Consider the following 16,442-nt stretch of genomic DNA (forward strand, 5'->3'; position numbering starts at 1 on the left):
TATGGGGAAATTAAGTTGCCACCTATCCTATCGCTTAGAAGGAGAGGAAGCTATGCATGTGTACAAGTTCTAGAATCATTTAAATTAAAATAAACCGCTACCTAGCCATGATTATAGGTAATCTGATAAAATATCTCTTTTGAAACGCCGATTCGCATAAAAATATTAATTTTGAAGTTTAAAAAATTTCCCAATTAATTTCTTTGTTTTTCTTCACATTAAAACTTAATCAGTGAACAACCAAGTTGCAGAGGGATGGCAGAAGATAAAAATGCTTCAGTTGCCACTGATATCCCAAAATTCATTTGGATGCTTATAATGCTTTGTTGGTCACATTCGCTGGATCAAAGTCCTTAAAAGACTGTGCAACTTCTTTGATTAACAACAAAAATTGGTAATTGCGATTTCAAAAGTTATCCACTATTTGAATAAATAATTATATCCTTCCTGAAGTACGATATCATATCCCATAATGAAATCAGTTGAATTTTAAAGGTTAGTGTAAAAGGCTTACATGAAGAAATGGTTGATGTAAGGGGATGACAAACTGCACTCAAATTTATGTTAGCTGTTACTGGAGAAACTAAAAATTAGGAATTGTTTCATAGTGCAATCCTTGAAAGAAACAATTTTTTTAATGTTCTACGACTTAATATTACTATATACAGAACATCTATTCGAATCTATGTTCAATGGAAGTTCGACAGATTGGCAATTGAAGAGAGAATCCAATTCTTATAATAAAAAATTTCTCCACAATACAGGGCTATTATAAATAAATATCCCAACTTTGCAGAGTTATTAAAAGAAAAGGAAAGGAAATAAAGTGTAATTTTTGATTGAAAACAGCATTACAAGTAGCCATGGAAAAGTAAATTTAACACAGTCATAAATATTCATTACAAGCCCCATCTAAAAGAACTATTAAGAAAAGATAACTCGTGCCCTATTTTTTCAGCATCCGATATGATGCTTTGAAAGCCTGTCGAGTGGTATGTTTTAAGTTCAGCGTCTGTAGGTGGTGATGAAATAGATGTTAAATGTAGTCCAATAAAATAAAAATTCTAATATTTCAATACAAGCATATATACATATGCTCGAAGCTTCACATCAGGCAAACAAAAAAAATGCAAGACTAGTTATAAGTATCAAATGCGAGTCAACATAAGTGTCGAATTTAATCTTTCAACATTCAGTTATTTTTGATGAACAAACTATTGAATATTTTCATTCAATAACCTTCCAAAGTTAGAATATTTATGATCGCTTTGTAGTAATTGTAGAAAAGATCCTATTTGAAAACTAGTACAAAAAGAAGTTCGGGCTTGAATTGGCGATATATACAAGTATTTATTCTTCCTTCATTAGAATTCTTTATCTAAATAAAATTAAGTAATTTTATTGTGGAAGTTGCTATTCAAACGAAAAAATAAAGATTGGAACTTCAGAGTAAAAAGATGCAATTCACAACTTGCACGTTTTAAAAGATTCAGTTAATGATCTCAAATATGTATTCACTTGCGATTATAGAAAGGAAGATGAAAGGAATAACGATGTTTTATTTTATAGATTGGAATCAAGATGAATTAACATAACGTTAGATGATATTCTAAGAGGAAATTTGAATTTCTATTTGCCTTCGAACTCGCGCAATTCTACTTTGTTTGCGGAAAATTACCATTCTCAAGCATTTTTTTCATTCAATTCCAGAAAAATGAATTTAGAGAGATTTATATTTCAATATAAATCCCATGACTTTAAAAATAGACTAGAAACAAGTTTCATTAAATCTAGAAATGTACACATTAAATTGTCTTGCTCAAATGAGTAAAAATTGCTTTTACTGCTGTGTGCAACTGAAGCGAATGAAAATTCAGTACATAAATTGCTCGAGTTTAGAGTTTCCAAATTCTGCCAAATAACTCAAGCGTAATTCATAAGAAATAATTTCAAGTATTTGAATACAAAATACGAAAGCTTTATTTGCTAAATTTCTATACAGATATATGCAATGCAATGGTTAACAAGATTATTGCAGCAGTGAATGTAATGCATTTAAAATAAAAATTTAGTATATACTAAAGTAAAATATCAAAAGCAATTTTACATTAACTAGGCATACATGCATTCAGGCAGTTTAAGTAAAACATTCAATTTTTATTCATATGCTCCAACTTAAAATTAAATAGCACATGTATGAATTTTTAATGAAAAACTAACATTTCCATCGATGATTAATAAAAACATAGCATGAACGGAGGGAAAAAAAATCACAACACATCTTTACAAATTACTACATAATGGATAACGGAATTTTTTTTATTTAGAATTTTTAAATGTATAATGCATATTTAAGATTTTATTAATATTTAACATTATACCATAATATTTAACATTTCATTAAATTAGGAAGAATGTTTCGTGCAAATTTTATTCAGTAGAAACTTATAATTCAAAATTCCTAACTTTCCCCTAATCATAATTGGAAAACGAAAATTAAAAATTAAACTATACCATTTACCATTCATTTCATCCATTCGCTATTCTAGAAATAAAACGATATTCCGACAATCTATCCCCATACAATTTCTCTTAAAAAAGCATTCTGATCACCATGGTGATCAGGCACGGTGATCAAATGCTTTTGAAGAGGACAAGAATATTTCCATTGGTTGGCCGGCCGAACCAGTCAAAATATCCTTTGTCCGCGGATAAAGATTTACAGAAAATTTAGAGCCAAAATGTAAAATATATTTAAAATTCACGATTTAAAATTTTCTATTGATATTGCTAAATTTTATTTTAAATTTAATAAAAAGATTAGTTTTTAAAAATATTTATAAATGGATGCAATGAATAGACAAAGGTAAAATCTCTGAAACTTAAACTAAATTAATTCTTTGCATATATTTTTAAAATTTTAACTTAAGAACAATTAAAGGCTAGAAATTAAGATGAAGATAATGCATGCAAAATAAATCTTGCAATATAAAAATTGTTCTCAAACATTCAAATTAGAAATTTGTTTAAAGACATTTCATATTCAATTAATACTTCTATGCAATTATAATTTATTTTTCAAAACTCGGGATTCTTTCATGTGTTCCAATACAAGATAACTGCAATATTTTCAACCTTATTTCAAACGATTAGAAAAACCAATATATTTGTTAACAATGCATCTTCCTACATCGTATACATAAGACAGAAACATTTTTCCTTTAAGGAATATTCCATACATTAATCAAACACAAGTACATATTAAACGCCACATATTAATAAACTTGTAGATTGAAGCTCCGATTATCGAGATTTCGAGATTGATAACTAAGGGAAATTTAATGAAATTCATTTACATAATTGATACTAGCATTACAGAGATCAAAATCCAAATTTCGTTATAGATACAGGAATGAAACACCTATTCGAATATGAAGGATTCTTTTATAATCGTCATTCAAAATCACAAAATGAAGATTTAGAAATAAACAAGGTCAAGAAATGGCTTCAGTTACAACGAAGTGGTTCAGTTTTCTTTATAAAATTGGTTTGTAAATGGAAAGAAATTCTGCCGATATAATAGAAAGATTACAGTAATGAAAATCCAAGATTTTTAAAGTTGTATAGTGGCAATCTGTCATGTCAAACAATTCTTATCAAATTTAGTAATAACAAATATGTTCTCAAATGCAATTTATATTATTATTTGCGAAAATTAAATCTAGGTTTTGTTACAAATTTGTTATACCGCTGTTTTTATAATATCCGTTTCTTCCATTGAGTCAATTAGTTCCGTTTGAAATTTGCTTCTGAACATATTGATAATATAAAAATTCAAATATAGTCTTCGTCCGTAATTGAACTGTGCAGCATCCGCACTCCAATATGCGCTTGATGAAGGGTCCAGGTATTGTCTTATTCCAGGATCACATCGACGAAGGCGTATTCTTAACAGACACCTGAAGGGAATATTAAATATTTTAAATCAATTCAATTTCAATACCAATTCCATTGAATGTCAAATATCATTAATATTTCTCATAAAGTGTAATCCAAGAATATGATTATAGTTGAATAAATTGCCTATTTAATCTTTTTAAAGTTCATACCAAGAATTAAATCCTAATAAAGCTATTTGCACTATTTTAATTGCACTTTTAGAATTTATCTAAATATTTAAGTTATTTATCATAGTAAAAAGCCTTTTCCTGAAAGTTTCGAGTATGTATTATTTAAGATAAACTGTGATGACTAATAACTTTGCTTAATGAAGGATTAATAAACGTTTCTTCGCCAACCACCCTTAAAATACTCTCCAAATGGACGTCTTATATACAGATACAATGAAATGTCGCTTGAAAAGCATTTAGTTTTCATTCTGTGGGCAGAAACCAAAATATTGGGATTTTCACATTAGACTCTTGAAAAAACAATGTAATTAATGCCCTTACCAAGATAATATATTATTAAAAATAAGGAATCATTGAGAAGAGGAAATTGAAAGCCAATAGCAAATAATTTTATGATCCTTGAAAATAAGTTAATCCGGAAATAAAAAGATTTAAAAGAAACGCAATTACCCAACATTTCACGTTCTGTCACTGTACGTGAAGCGGCTTATAGCAGAGCAACATTTTAGTGGTGAGGAGGACTTGCAGAAGGCTGTCACATGGTAGATTCATTCTCAATAGACCGATTTCTACAGACACTATAGTTGCAGAAGTTGATCTCGGAATGGCAAGCGTTTCAAATTCGACGATTCCCATATTGAGAAATAACTGGATATGCTGCTTCTGTTTTGCTGGATATTTACAGATGATTGTGGTTTGTCTCCTTGCAGCTTACTGGAAATTTGCCTTCTACAAGAATAAAAATGATTAGAAAATGTCATGTTCATGCTATTTAATTTGATTAAGAATTCGAATGTATACTTAGATTTCCCAATATTTTTACGTCATCAGTAGTGAGTATTTCATAGCATCCAGCTTAGTTGATGTCAGATCAGAGCATGTGTGGAGCCAAGAAAGCAGTATCTTCTGGTGATAAGTGATAAACCTGTAGTCAGCAAAAGATCATGACTATAGATCAAAACCTATTCGGAATTATGTTTAAAAAATATTAAGTTATAAGAGGTAATAAGTCAAATTATAAACCTATTTTACATTCGTAAAGTAGGTTATTTAATGATCAAATGTATGAATGAATATATCCTATATTCATTTCCGTATGACAATTACCGAAATTCTTGCAACATGCCGATATCGCTTCAGAATCATTCAGGTAACTTTCTTCTGTTGAGAAATAGCTGGAAAGCCCGCTTCTGTCTTAATAGAAGCTTCCACATAAATTATATGTAGTTTGCCTCCGCATGGCTTCAGAAAACTTGCTTTCTAGAAAAAAATATTTGAAAATGCCATGGCGTTTCGATTATTTCAAGTAATTAATAAGATTATGCATTGATTGTATTTCAAATAATTCAGTAACTGAAATTTAGCAATGCAAGTATATAGTCATTTTTGGCGACTATTTTATAATATGCAGCATAAATGGCGTCAATTCCAAAGCTATATGGAATCACGAAATCCTTATTACTTCATGGATGGATAACATGTCTTGATTCAGAAAAAGACATTTAATATAAGCAGTAGGTACTCCAAATTTTATATATCTATAAAAGCAAAATGATGTACATTGATTATTAAATTGCAACTTTACCAAATTCTATCTATATTTTGGTACGACTATTATCAGTTCTTGCAACTTACCGTTATCTCTACGATACCATTCCGAGAAAATAAATTTCTCGATCACCCAGATTGCTGGTAGAGAATTTGTCAGAAACTGAAGTAGTCGCTACAAATGAACATTGAAATATCGTCATTAAGAATTTTATTTAATCAGGTGTACATGCATTGACATAATTAAAAATAAAAAAAGCAAAGTACACAAGAATTCATTTCTTTTGAAGCTATCAAACGCTGGCAGCATTTTAAATATATTTGTAAAAAGATCTAAACTTGTTATTGATCATACTAATGTGTTGGTTCGAGAATCTTTCGTGAGCTATGCAAATGTTTAAAAACATAAGTTTTGCATTCAATTAAAATACAGTCGATAACTGTCTAATGAAGATCGCTGTACAGTTTCTCCACCAATCTTCATTAAATGCTCTTCAAATAAAAGCCATCATAAAGCGATAAAATTAAATTTCGTTTGAAAAACATTCATTTATTTTATGTAAGAATCCAACTGAAATTTTGTTCATTGAGGTATTGAGACACTCGGGAAAGCGTTTTATACTTATTAGTTGCATATATATTATATATAATTAGGAGTAATAGGATTAAAAATGGATTTTTTACAAATTAACAGTAAAATGCTTATTCAGAAAATCAGATCCTCTATATCCAAAAGCTTTATGAAACAAAATTACCTGGAAATATTTCTTGTTCTATTTCTGCACATTAAAAAGGTTTCTGGCCTGGCAACATTTTACTTGTGACGAGGAGACATGCAAAAGGCTGTCGCATGTTGATTCCATGCTCTGGCGATTGATTTGTTCGGTCCCTCTACTCACGAAAGATGATCTCGGGATGGCACGCGTTTCAGTTCCTCTGCTTTTCTATTTTCAGAAATAGCTAGAAATTATGCATCCGTTTTAATAGATGTTGACGAGTAATTATGGTTTGCCTCCTTGCAGTTCAATGTTTTCTGGAAAATCAAATAAAATGGTTAGAGAATGTCATTTTTGTGATTTCAATATTATAAATAAGAAACGAAAGGATACTTGATTTTCCAACATTTCAATGTCATCTGCAGTGAGCATTTCACAACATACATCGCAATAGATGTCGGTTCATAATAAGTGTGGTAACGGAGACAGCAATCTCACTTTTAGTGTAAATGGGGACCCTTTATTGAACAAAAGGTTACTATGCATCAAAATCTAATCCAACCTACATATAAATATTATAAAAAATACAAAGTTTAATTATATAATAACCTACTTCACATTCGTCAAGTTATTTAATAATGAAATGAATAATTATATTCTATATTCATTTTGATATGATAATTATCAAAATTCTTGCAACTTACCTCAATTATTCCGAAGGATATCAGTAACACTAACCAAGTCTTATTACGTTGATAAATAATTGTAAATTCTGCTTCTGTTTTGATAGATAGTTTCAAGTAGTAATGGTTTGCTTCCTAATTTAAGAGAAATTTTTTAGAAAAATATTTGTGAATACCATGGTCTTTTGGTTATTTCAGATAATTAATATAACTATTAATTCAGAAACTAACTATATACATGCGTTGCCAAAATGGGTCATTTTAGTGAGTATTCCATCACATTCAGCAAGAATGCCGTCAATTTTGGACATATGTGGAATCTCGAAAGTTAATTACTTCATGGGTGGATAGTACGTCTTTATTCAGAAAAACAAGTTTAATATAGACAGCATGTGTTCCAATTTGTATATACCTATAAAAATATAAAGTGTACATTGTTAGCTACAATTTAATAGTTAAAACCTCTATTTTGGCATGACAATTATAAATTTTTGTAGCTTATATTTATCTCTTCGATACTATATTGAGAAGTTTCCATATCATCCAGATTGCTGCCGAATATGTGTCGGATATTGAAGAGTCACTCTACAAATGGACATGGGCACATCTCCAATAACAGAAATCTTATTCCATTATTTAAATCGGATATACATGCAATAAACACAATAACATTTTTTGGAAGTTAACAGCAATTTAATTCCCAATTGATAATCAAACTACTCTCAGTATTTTAAATGCATTTGTAACATGTTAAAATAGTTTTATTTATCCTAGTGTTAGTTTCTCAATCTTACGAAGGGTATGCAAGCGTATTATTTTAATGACAAATGTTGCCATCAATTTATTAATCCTCCTTTTAACAATCATTGATTATACTGAAGATTACAGTACAGTTTTCCCTCCGAGCGCCATCAAATATCCTCCAAATAGAAACCAGCGTATAGTGATAAAATGAAGTTACGCTTGAAAAACATTCAATTTTCATTCTGTCAGACGACAGTTGAACTGTTGTGGTTTGACATATTTAGACGTTATAAAAACACTGCTTTGTGATCATAATGACCTACATATACACATCTCATTAGGACTAATATAGGATTGGAGATATTTTTTTTCAAACCAATAGTAAAATATTTCATTCATCCAGAAAAATTCTAGGAAAGGCAAAGACTTTAAAGAAAGAAATTTACCTGGAAAAATTTCTTGTCCTCTTTTAGCACTTCAAATGGTTCCATCCAAGGTAGGCAACATTTTCCTGGTGAAGACATTCAGAAGGCCTTTGCATGCTGGCTCCATTTTCAGGCGATTCATTTATTTTATTCTTGCATTTGCAGAAGTTGATCTCAGAATGGCAAGAGATTAAATTTCAGATATTTACGTTGAGAAGTAGCTGGAAATGTTACATCCGTTTTGATAGACGTTTCCAGGTAATTGTGATTTGCAACTTTATTAGCTTATGGGAACCTGCTTTCTAGAAAAATAGAACGATTAGAGAATGTCGTTTTTTGAAATTTTAGTATTATAATTAAGAAGCCTACTATACTTGTATTTCAATATGTTGATCATCTGTAGTGAGTATTTCTCAGCATCCAATATACTTGATGTCGGTTCAGTTCATGGGGGGGGGACCAAGGAACCCTTTTTCATGGCGATTGGTATTCAGCAAAAAGGTCATTACTATAGGTCGTCAATTTTCTAACCTATGCATACTTAATGTGCACATTAGTAATGTTGCAATTTAATTATCGGATTGAATGCTTATATTCTATAATCTGGCATGATAATTGTCAAAATTCGTTTAACTTACCGTTATCTTCTATAGCATTCTGAGAAAGTTTCCTAATCGTCCAATTGCAAGTAGAGAGAATTTGTGACAAACCGAAACAGCAGTCATTCCATAGACTAAGATTGAGGGATGTGTCATTGTTCCTATTATTAGCATCTAATGTATTCGACAATAAATTCACATAATTCGACAGAAACCTTCCGGTATAAGTGAAACATTTTAAGTTTAAGGTAACTCCAAGTTTGTTATATTTACTCGCCTAATTCACCTTTTGCTTGTACCAGCTACTACTAAACAGAAAAGTCGTAATGATGCTCTCTGTTGCAGCAGACAATACCAAGTATCGCCTATGTAATTGTGGCAATGTCACCGCTAAAAGGCCGCTTCTGCTAAATATCCAGACATTACGAACACTTCTTCCGTACTCAATCAGCATATCAAAAGTATAGATTTCTACAGAATTCTGAAAACTTGGAAACGATTCAAGAAATTACGTTAATCTTTCCAATACGGCATCTATTCAAGCTATGGTGGCGAATCTTACGAAATCAATTTCGGTTAGAATTTTTGAACTATAGTTTTTAAGCCGAATTTATTCTTATGAAATCGTCTGCTCATTTTTAAGGCGACTGTTTCTATCGTTAATAAGTTAAAAAAATACAAAATTTTATAACTTATTCACTCAGTTTGTTATGAACAAGTTTACTCTTAAATAAAATATATTCAAGACAACAATATTTTCCTCAAGTTTTTTTAGCATATCTATTCCTTCTCATAATGCGTTTAGCATATCTAAATAGAAAACTATAAAGATTGATTCAAAATTGTTCAAATCGTTCAATTGAAATGAATAATTTCATTTTGAAACACTTAATTTATCCCGAATGCTTCATCCAACACATTTCTTAAAATTCAATCCTAGCTCTATTTTTGCCGATTTCTCCAGATCATTCAATTGCAATTTAAATATGTTCATATTAAAAATAAATTTGCATTTAAATTTTTTTGTTTACTTGCAACATGAAAAATAAAAACAAAATAAGTTCAAAACTAGCGAAATATTTCATCAAGTAGGCTGAACTATTTTATTAAAAAGATAGTCGCATCTTAAATATTTGTACATTTTTTTATGGCAGATTGAGATAGAATAGAGCCAGACTCTGAGATAACGGATGAATTGTTACTTCAACTATAAGAATGATGAATAGGATGATTCAATTGCATGGAATAGCAAAACATTGAGGCTGACTGGATTAAAACTTACATTATAGGCAGTAGAGGGAAATTCTCTCCGAGAGTAAAAGAAAGACCAGAAAGTGCGAATGACTTCAGAACATTTCGAAAAAATTGTATAGAAATAGGTCATGGAAATGCAATTAGTAAATTTCTGAATATTAAAAATTCCTAATTAATTTTTGAAGGAAATAAAACATTAACTTTTTAATTAAAGATTTAGAAGTTTTGAAATGAATCTATGGTTAATTCTTAATCAACTACCCTTTTTATAAGGTCTGGTTAAGCAAACGTATTCGAAGAAATTAGATATTTAAAGATTCCTATTAGACATTTCATAGAATTTAAATTTAAAAGTTGGGAAGGATTTTTTTTATTAAGCTCTACCACGAAGAAAATATAAGGAATATCACCAGTAAAGTCGCAAGAATTTTATAAAAATTTTATTTTATTCAATCCACTGAAGGATTAAGTGCTGTGTGTGTTCTTCTCATACTATAAAGAAATTTCGAATTATCCGTCGGAATCAAAATGAATTACGAAAGTTGACTAATATGATTCCAATTCAGATTGATTCTATGAAACACCGTCACAAAAAGGACCTCGACAATTAAATCTATTTAATTAAAAACTTCCTCACAGTTTCCAAAACCTATAAATTAGTGAAATTCAAATACAAAAGTGCGTTTAATATTAACAAAAGTAAAATTTTTATTATTTAAAATTCAGTTAATTTTAAAACTGAGTAGACATTCTGTTCTTCCATTATTCCCAATGGCTACTGGCGTTTTCAATTCTTAACCGATGCCCCATTGTTTCGTCCTTTTTTCCTTCCAAGACCAAAATATTCTTCACGAAGATTAATTTTCTAAGTTGCTTTCCTTTAAAATTCTAATTTCCAGAAATTAATTCAATAATTCTTACAAAATCTCGCACACAAATTTCCTACACCGCCTCCATACGACGACTCCACAGTCTCGTACACACGATTCCACATTTCTCGCACTCATTACCCACGCCACCAAACAACGACACGATTCCACAGTTCTCGCACTCATTACCCACGCCACCAAACAACGACACGATTCCACAGTTCTCCCACTCATTACCCACGCCACCAAACAACGACACGATTCCACAGTTCTCCCACTCATTACCCACGCCACCAAACAACGACACGATTCCACAGTTCTCCCACTCATTACCCACGCCACCAAACAACGACACGATTCCACAGTTCTCGCACTCATTACCCACGCCACCAAACAACGACACGATTCCACAGTTCTCGCACTCATTACCCACGCCACCAAACAACGACACGATTCCACAGTTCTCGCACTCATTACCCACGCCACCAAACAACGACACGATTCCACAGTTCTCGCACTCATTACCCACGCCACCAAACAACGACACGATTCCACAGTTCTCGCACTCATTACCCACGCCACCAAACAACGACACGATTCCACAGTTCTCGCACTCGTTACCCACGCCACCAAACCCGACACGATTCCACAGCTCACGCACACCCAACAAAAAGCTCAGAATCCTCGCATTCATCACCTAAGCCACCAAACCTAACACGATTTCACATTTCTCACGCCGGCACCCCCACACAACCAGTCCTCGGCTTTCACATGCATTTCTCACTCATAATTGCATACAATATCCAATTACGCGATAAGCGATTATCAGACATTTTTGCTACCAGGCCCACACCACAACTTTTGAGTATGAGCAATTAATCCACAGCGCTTTCGCACCACATTACAATAGAGTCGGGACTAGCATTGTACTTGCCTACTATGATCTCGCACGGTTTCTGTTTCACATACAACTATCTCTTAAGTATATTGATTTAACTCCATCCATCGCATGTCAATATATATCAATGCAATATTTCCCATTCACATAATGCACCTCTCAATCTGAGGATAAAATGCATCCTACAGCCCAAGTTCGAAAAATATTTCTATGAACATTTTATGCCCAAATCGATTACATAAAATGTTCAAAAACCAAGGGTCGATATTCCTAGTTTTGATGAGATATCGAGTTAAAGCAGGCTAATAGTAATGCAGGATTTGCGATTTATTCAACAGCCATAATTTTGTAGATTCCATGCAAAAACTTCCTACATTCTGCTTAACTTACCAATTTATAAATTTAAAACATTCCCATAATCGGGACAAATACTGACAGCTGTCAAAACCGGGCATGCACTTTGATAGCTCCGTTGGTTACGATAAGAATGCATTATGAATAGAAGATGGATTAAGTTTAATTTGTATCAAGTCTAAATACGATTTCTAAATGTGAAAGCGATATTTGGATGCACGAATCTAGTTTTATTGCATCTTTAGTTTCTATGATTTGATATTAAAAAATTACCAAAAAGTGAATACAAGATCAAATATATTTTCTCTAAATTTCAACAAATTAAGTTTATAGTTAACCTAAGGGAGCTGATTTCAAATCAGACACTGTTAAATTGAAATACACTTCGATTGAAATGTTAAATTGCTCATGTAATAGCATATCATAAAATTGGCCGTTTGGATACATAAAGATAGATATTCATTAAGTCAGCAGTAAGTATACGGCACTAGTAAAATATAGAATGTTAATATAATATAGATTTGTTCGATTAATGGGAACCAATACGTAGGACTTTAAACCATTTCACATATAAGAAGACTCACATGCACATCGAATGAATTTTTAACTCAGAGTTTACAGGCAGAATTGATAACCGAATAAAAAATTCTGAACAATTTCTCGATAAAAAATTAATTGATGAGCCAAACATTTATTTTGAATGCATAACTGCGATGCACGAAAGATACTTCGTTGAACATCAAACATTTGTAAACGAATTTCTGCATTTTTCAGAAGAGTTCTAAATAATGTTATCCATCATTTGGAGTTACAATGGAAGCAATCATTTCAAAAATATATTAGCAGCCAAAAATGTTGATTATATTAAATATCATTTCTAATGTGCAGATTTTGATAATCCAATTTTTATCATTTTAATCGATACATTTTAAACTTGGTATAAATCACAAGTTTACGATATCATAGCACCTTTTGAATCTTTGTCCATAATTTGTAAAGACTTCGGGTTCCAAGGTTACGCTTGATGAAACTTCAGAATCGTCCAGTTTTGTTGCAATCACTTCGGTCTAAACATTTTAAAAGACACCTAAAATGAGAAAAAAAAATTAAAATAGAATACATCTATCAATGATATGAAATAGTAGAGAAAAGAGCTTTAGATTCAGGAAAACAAGTTGCTCAAGAATTTTTAAAGATCATAAAATTATGAAACCATTTTTCCCACTGGATCTTGAGTGGTGCAATCTATTAACCCTTCGCTCACAATGTTTGACAAGTTCCTCTATTAACAGTATTTAGAATTTAAAACAAAAATGTTCTCCAAACGGACTTTATAATAAAAAAAAAATGAAGCTTTGCATTAAAAAAAATACGATTTTAGTTATGGATTGTTATATTTTAACTTTTATTTATTATAAATTTACAAGTGAGAAATTATAGTAACAAAATAATTTTAATGGAATGCGTGATAACTAGTTATTACGCAAACGAAATATGAAAAATTACGCATTTTGAATTACTAAGAGTAATATGTGATTTCTACAGAGAGAAAGTTTTATAGATTGCTCCATTCTCAAGGAGTCGATATCTATATAAAGAAGTCGATCTCCGAGTATGACAAGAATTTCAATTCCGATTGATCTTGTGCCTAATTGTAACGTAAAATGCTGCATCCATTTTAATAAAGTATTTTTTAGCTTCATTACTTTATTAGACCTTCGGGAAATTTGCTGTTTTGAACGAACAAAATAAATTTGTATCCAAATATCCATGTTGTTTTAGAAAATTTACAATTCAAAAACTTACCATGCCCTTGAATTCCTGATGTTTTGATGTCATTGACAGATAATTACGCACATTCAACATCCTTAGTGTAAATTGCCGAGGTACGCAGAACCAAGAAAACAGTTGTCCTTGTGGTGGACGAAAAGTCTTCATTCAGTAAGATGCACTTGTATAGGTCCCAAGTTATTCAATCTATGAATATAATAAAACTAATATTTTTAAGTTTAAATTACGCATGAATGAAGACAAATGATTATACCCTGTCTTCATTTCAGTATAACAATCACCAAAATTCTCGAACGCCGTTATTCGTTTCAGTACCATTCTGAGAAAATATGTCCTGATCAACAAAATTATTACAATTGACTTGTCAGGAGCTGATTAGTCACTCTACAGAGGGAAAATGGCGATTTACTTTTATGTAAATATCATTACAATGTATCGTCTACAATGTTGCTACTTTACTCTCAAATGGAGGTGAATTTGCTTTATTGAATATGAACGTTGAATTTCACTTGATTTAAAAGAATTGAATCCCAGAAGCTTTCTGCTGTTAGTAAAACCGTGTAAAGGGAAGATAACTCCACGTTCCTATGGACATTACACAACTTGGTTAAACTCATTGTTTTGGCGTTTAAAAGTAATTTTAGAGGAGCATGTTCAAGGTAGAGAGCCCAAGTATTCCTCAAAAACTGTCCTCGTCGTCTTTGTCCATTAGTAGAAGACAACTTAAGAAACAATCGTAGTTTTTCATCTACCGCACTAAATCATATATAGTCTATACAGTTTGGGTTTCTAAACAGTGAGACGATTTGCGAGACTAAACAGTGAAAATGCGAGTATTTCTCCCGTTCTCAATCAACGTACCAGATGTTGAGATACGAATGCATTTTAAAAAGGTTTTAAAACTTAATAGATAAGAGAATTGTCAGAAGTGATGAATTTCCAAATGAGTAAGAATGCCTGCATAATAAGAAAAGAGAAATATACTAGAACTTAAACATCTCTTCAATAAAATTATTTAAAAAAATTACAGGCGAATTAAAAATTTTAATTATCCTATACATAATTTTTAAAATTTAATCTTATTCATCGTCCTAGTTAAAATTGCTGATTTTTTTAGACCCATTTAAAGAAGTTCGTGAAAGCAGAAAATATCCCATGTCCATTTTGTTTACCGAGAACGAATCTGGTTTCAAATGTAGGTAAGTAAATAAAATTGCAGTTCTTTTCAAAAGACTTGCTTTTGCTCCATAACTATATTTCTCCAACTATTGATTTAATACCCTCTCCTGTTGAATCAAGATTCGTGAATTTTATTCATGTTGTACTCAAATGTATCACTTGCATCCTTTTAATAAGTCGAATTCAAAATTTGAGCAAAATCGAGTGAAGAAAGTTGTAGACCATATCAAATTAGGGCGACCATATATTAAATCGTCTTTAATTACATTTTGAACTTGATACTCAACTACCAGGTTTTACAAACTATTAACTGGATTTTGGATATTTCTCCAATTTACTTTATAAGCTACGAATTCCAGAATACGCTTGATAAAAGGTGCAAGATGATAGTCATGTCGTTATATTCACTTCTACGTGTTAGCAGGTATCTGAAAAAATTTAATATTTCAATTAGAACAAATATGAATAGATCTATGAAGAATGATAAAATGCAAAGCGCAAAATTAAATTTTGCTTTTTAAACTTGAGAAAATAATTCTAAAATAAGAATTGAAATTAAATTACATTATTTAATCAGACAAATATGCATTCAACTCCCTAGTTAAATTAAAAAAAAAATCCACTTCTCTGCTGGTAATCACACTTACTGGTGTTTAAATATATTTTTAAAACAATTTATCTAACATGTCTTGCTGAAGTGTTGGCTTCTAAATGTTTCTTGGACTGTCCAAGTATTTATTTTAATTACAAAAGTTGAAATTAAGTCAATAATCCTCCATTTAATATTCTGTTATTCTCAATATTAAATTAAAATACTCACTGCCATCTGTCGTCAGCTGTCGTTCAAATTCAGACCATCATGTAGTGACAAAATGAAATTTCGTTTGAAAAACATTCCACTTTCATTCTGTAAGAGAGTAAGTGGAATTTTGTGGATTGTCATAGTTAGATGGTTGAAAAAAATTGTTTTGTGATCTTAATGAACTAGATGTACATCTCATTAGAACTAATATAGGATTTAAAAAAAGCTTTAATAAAACAAACTATAAAATATTTCATTCGTTCAGTCAGAAAATAAGTTTGCCGAAAGTAAAAGAATCAAAATTACCTGGAAACATGTCTTATTTCAATACAGTAGAAAGTTCTTGGCAGGACAAAAGTTTCATTTTGAGAACGACGACTTGCAAAAAGCTTTCATATGCTGGCTGTTTCGTAGGCGATTGATTTATTTAATCCTTACTTGTACAGAATT

General features: G+C 31.0%; 2 long non-coding RNA genes across 5 annotated transcripts; both read right to left on the reverse strand.

Moving 5' to 3' along the window:
- Positions 1 to 3,366: 3,366 nt before the first annotated feature.
- On the reverse strand, positions 3,367 to 6,950 carry LOC129981427 (uncharacterized). Of its 3 annotated transcripts, XR_008785313.1 has the most exons (7): positions 6,801 to 6,950; positions 6,434 to 6,711; positions 5,766 to 5,853; positions 5,238 to 5,390; positions 4,954 to 5,055; positions 4,581 to 4,859; positions 3,367 to 3,959 (listed from the first exon to the last, which is right to left on the reverse strand). It is a non-coding gene; the product is annotated as an uncharacterized LOC129981427 (long non-coding RNA). The 3 variants fall into 3 exon arrangements; XR_008785312.1 differs by having other exon boundaries at positions 6,434 to 6,950; XR_008785314.1 differs by having other exon boundaries at positions 4,954 to 5,092; positions 6,434 to 6,950.
- A 4,724-nt stretch (positions 6,951 to 11,674) lies between these two features.
- Positions 11,675 to 16,437, reverse strand: LOC129981976 (uncharacterized). 2 transcript variants are annotated; one of them, XR_008785391.1, is made up of 5 exons: positions 16,299 to 16,437; positions 16,011 to 16,097; positions 15,529 to 15,618; positions 14,027 to 14,197; positions 11,675 to 13,307 (listed from the first exon to the last, which is right to left on the reverse strand). It is a non-coding gene; the product is annotated as an uncharacterized LOC129981976 (long non-coding RNA). The 2 variants fall into 2 exon arrangements; XR_008785390.1 differs by lacking the exon at positions 15,529 to 15,618.
- Positions 16,438 to 16,442: the final 5 nt, after the last annotated feature.

The sequence above is a fragment of the Argiope bruennichi genome, chromosome 8 (genome assembly GCF_947563725.1).
Source record: "Argiope bruennichi chromosome 8, qqArgBrue1.1, whole genome shotgun sequence".
Classification (NCBI taxonomy): domain Eukaryota; kingdom Metazoa; phylum Arthropoda; class Arachnida; order Araneae; family Araneidae; genus Argiope; species Argiope bruennichi.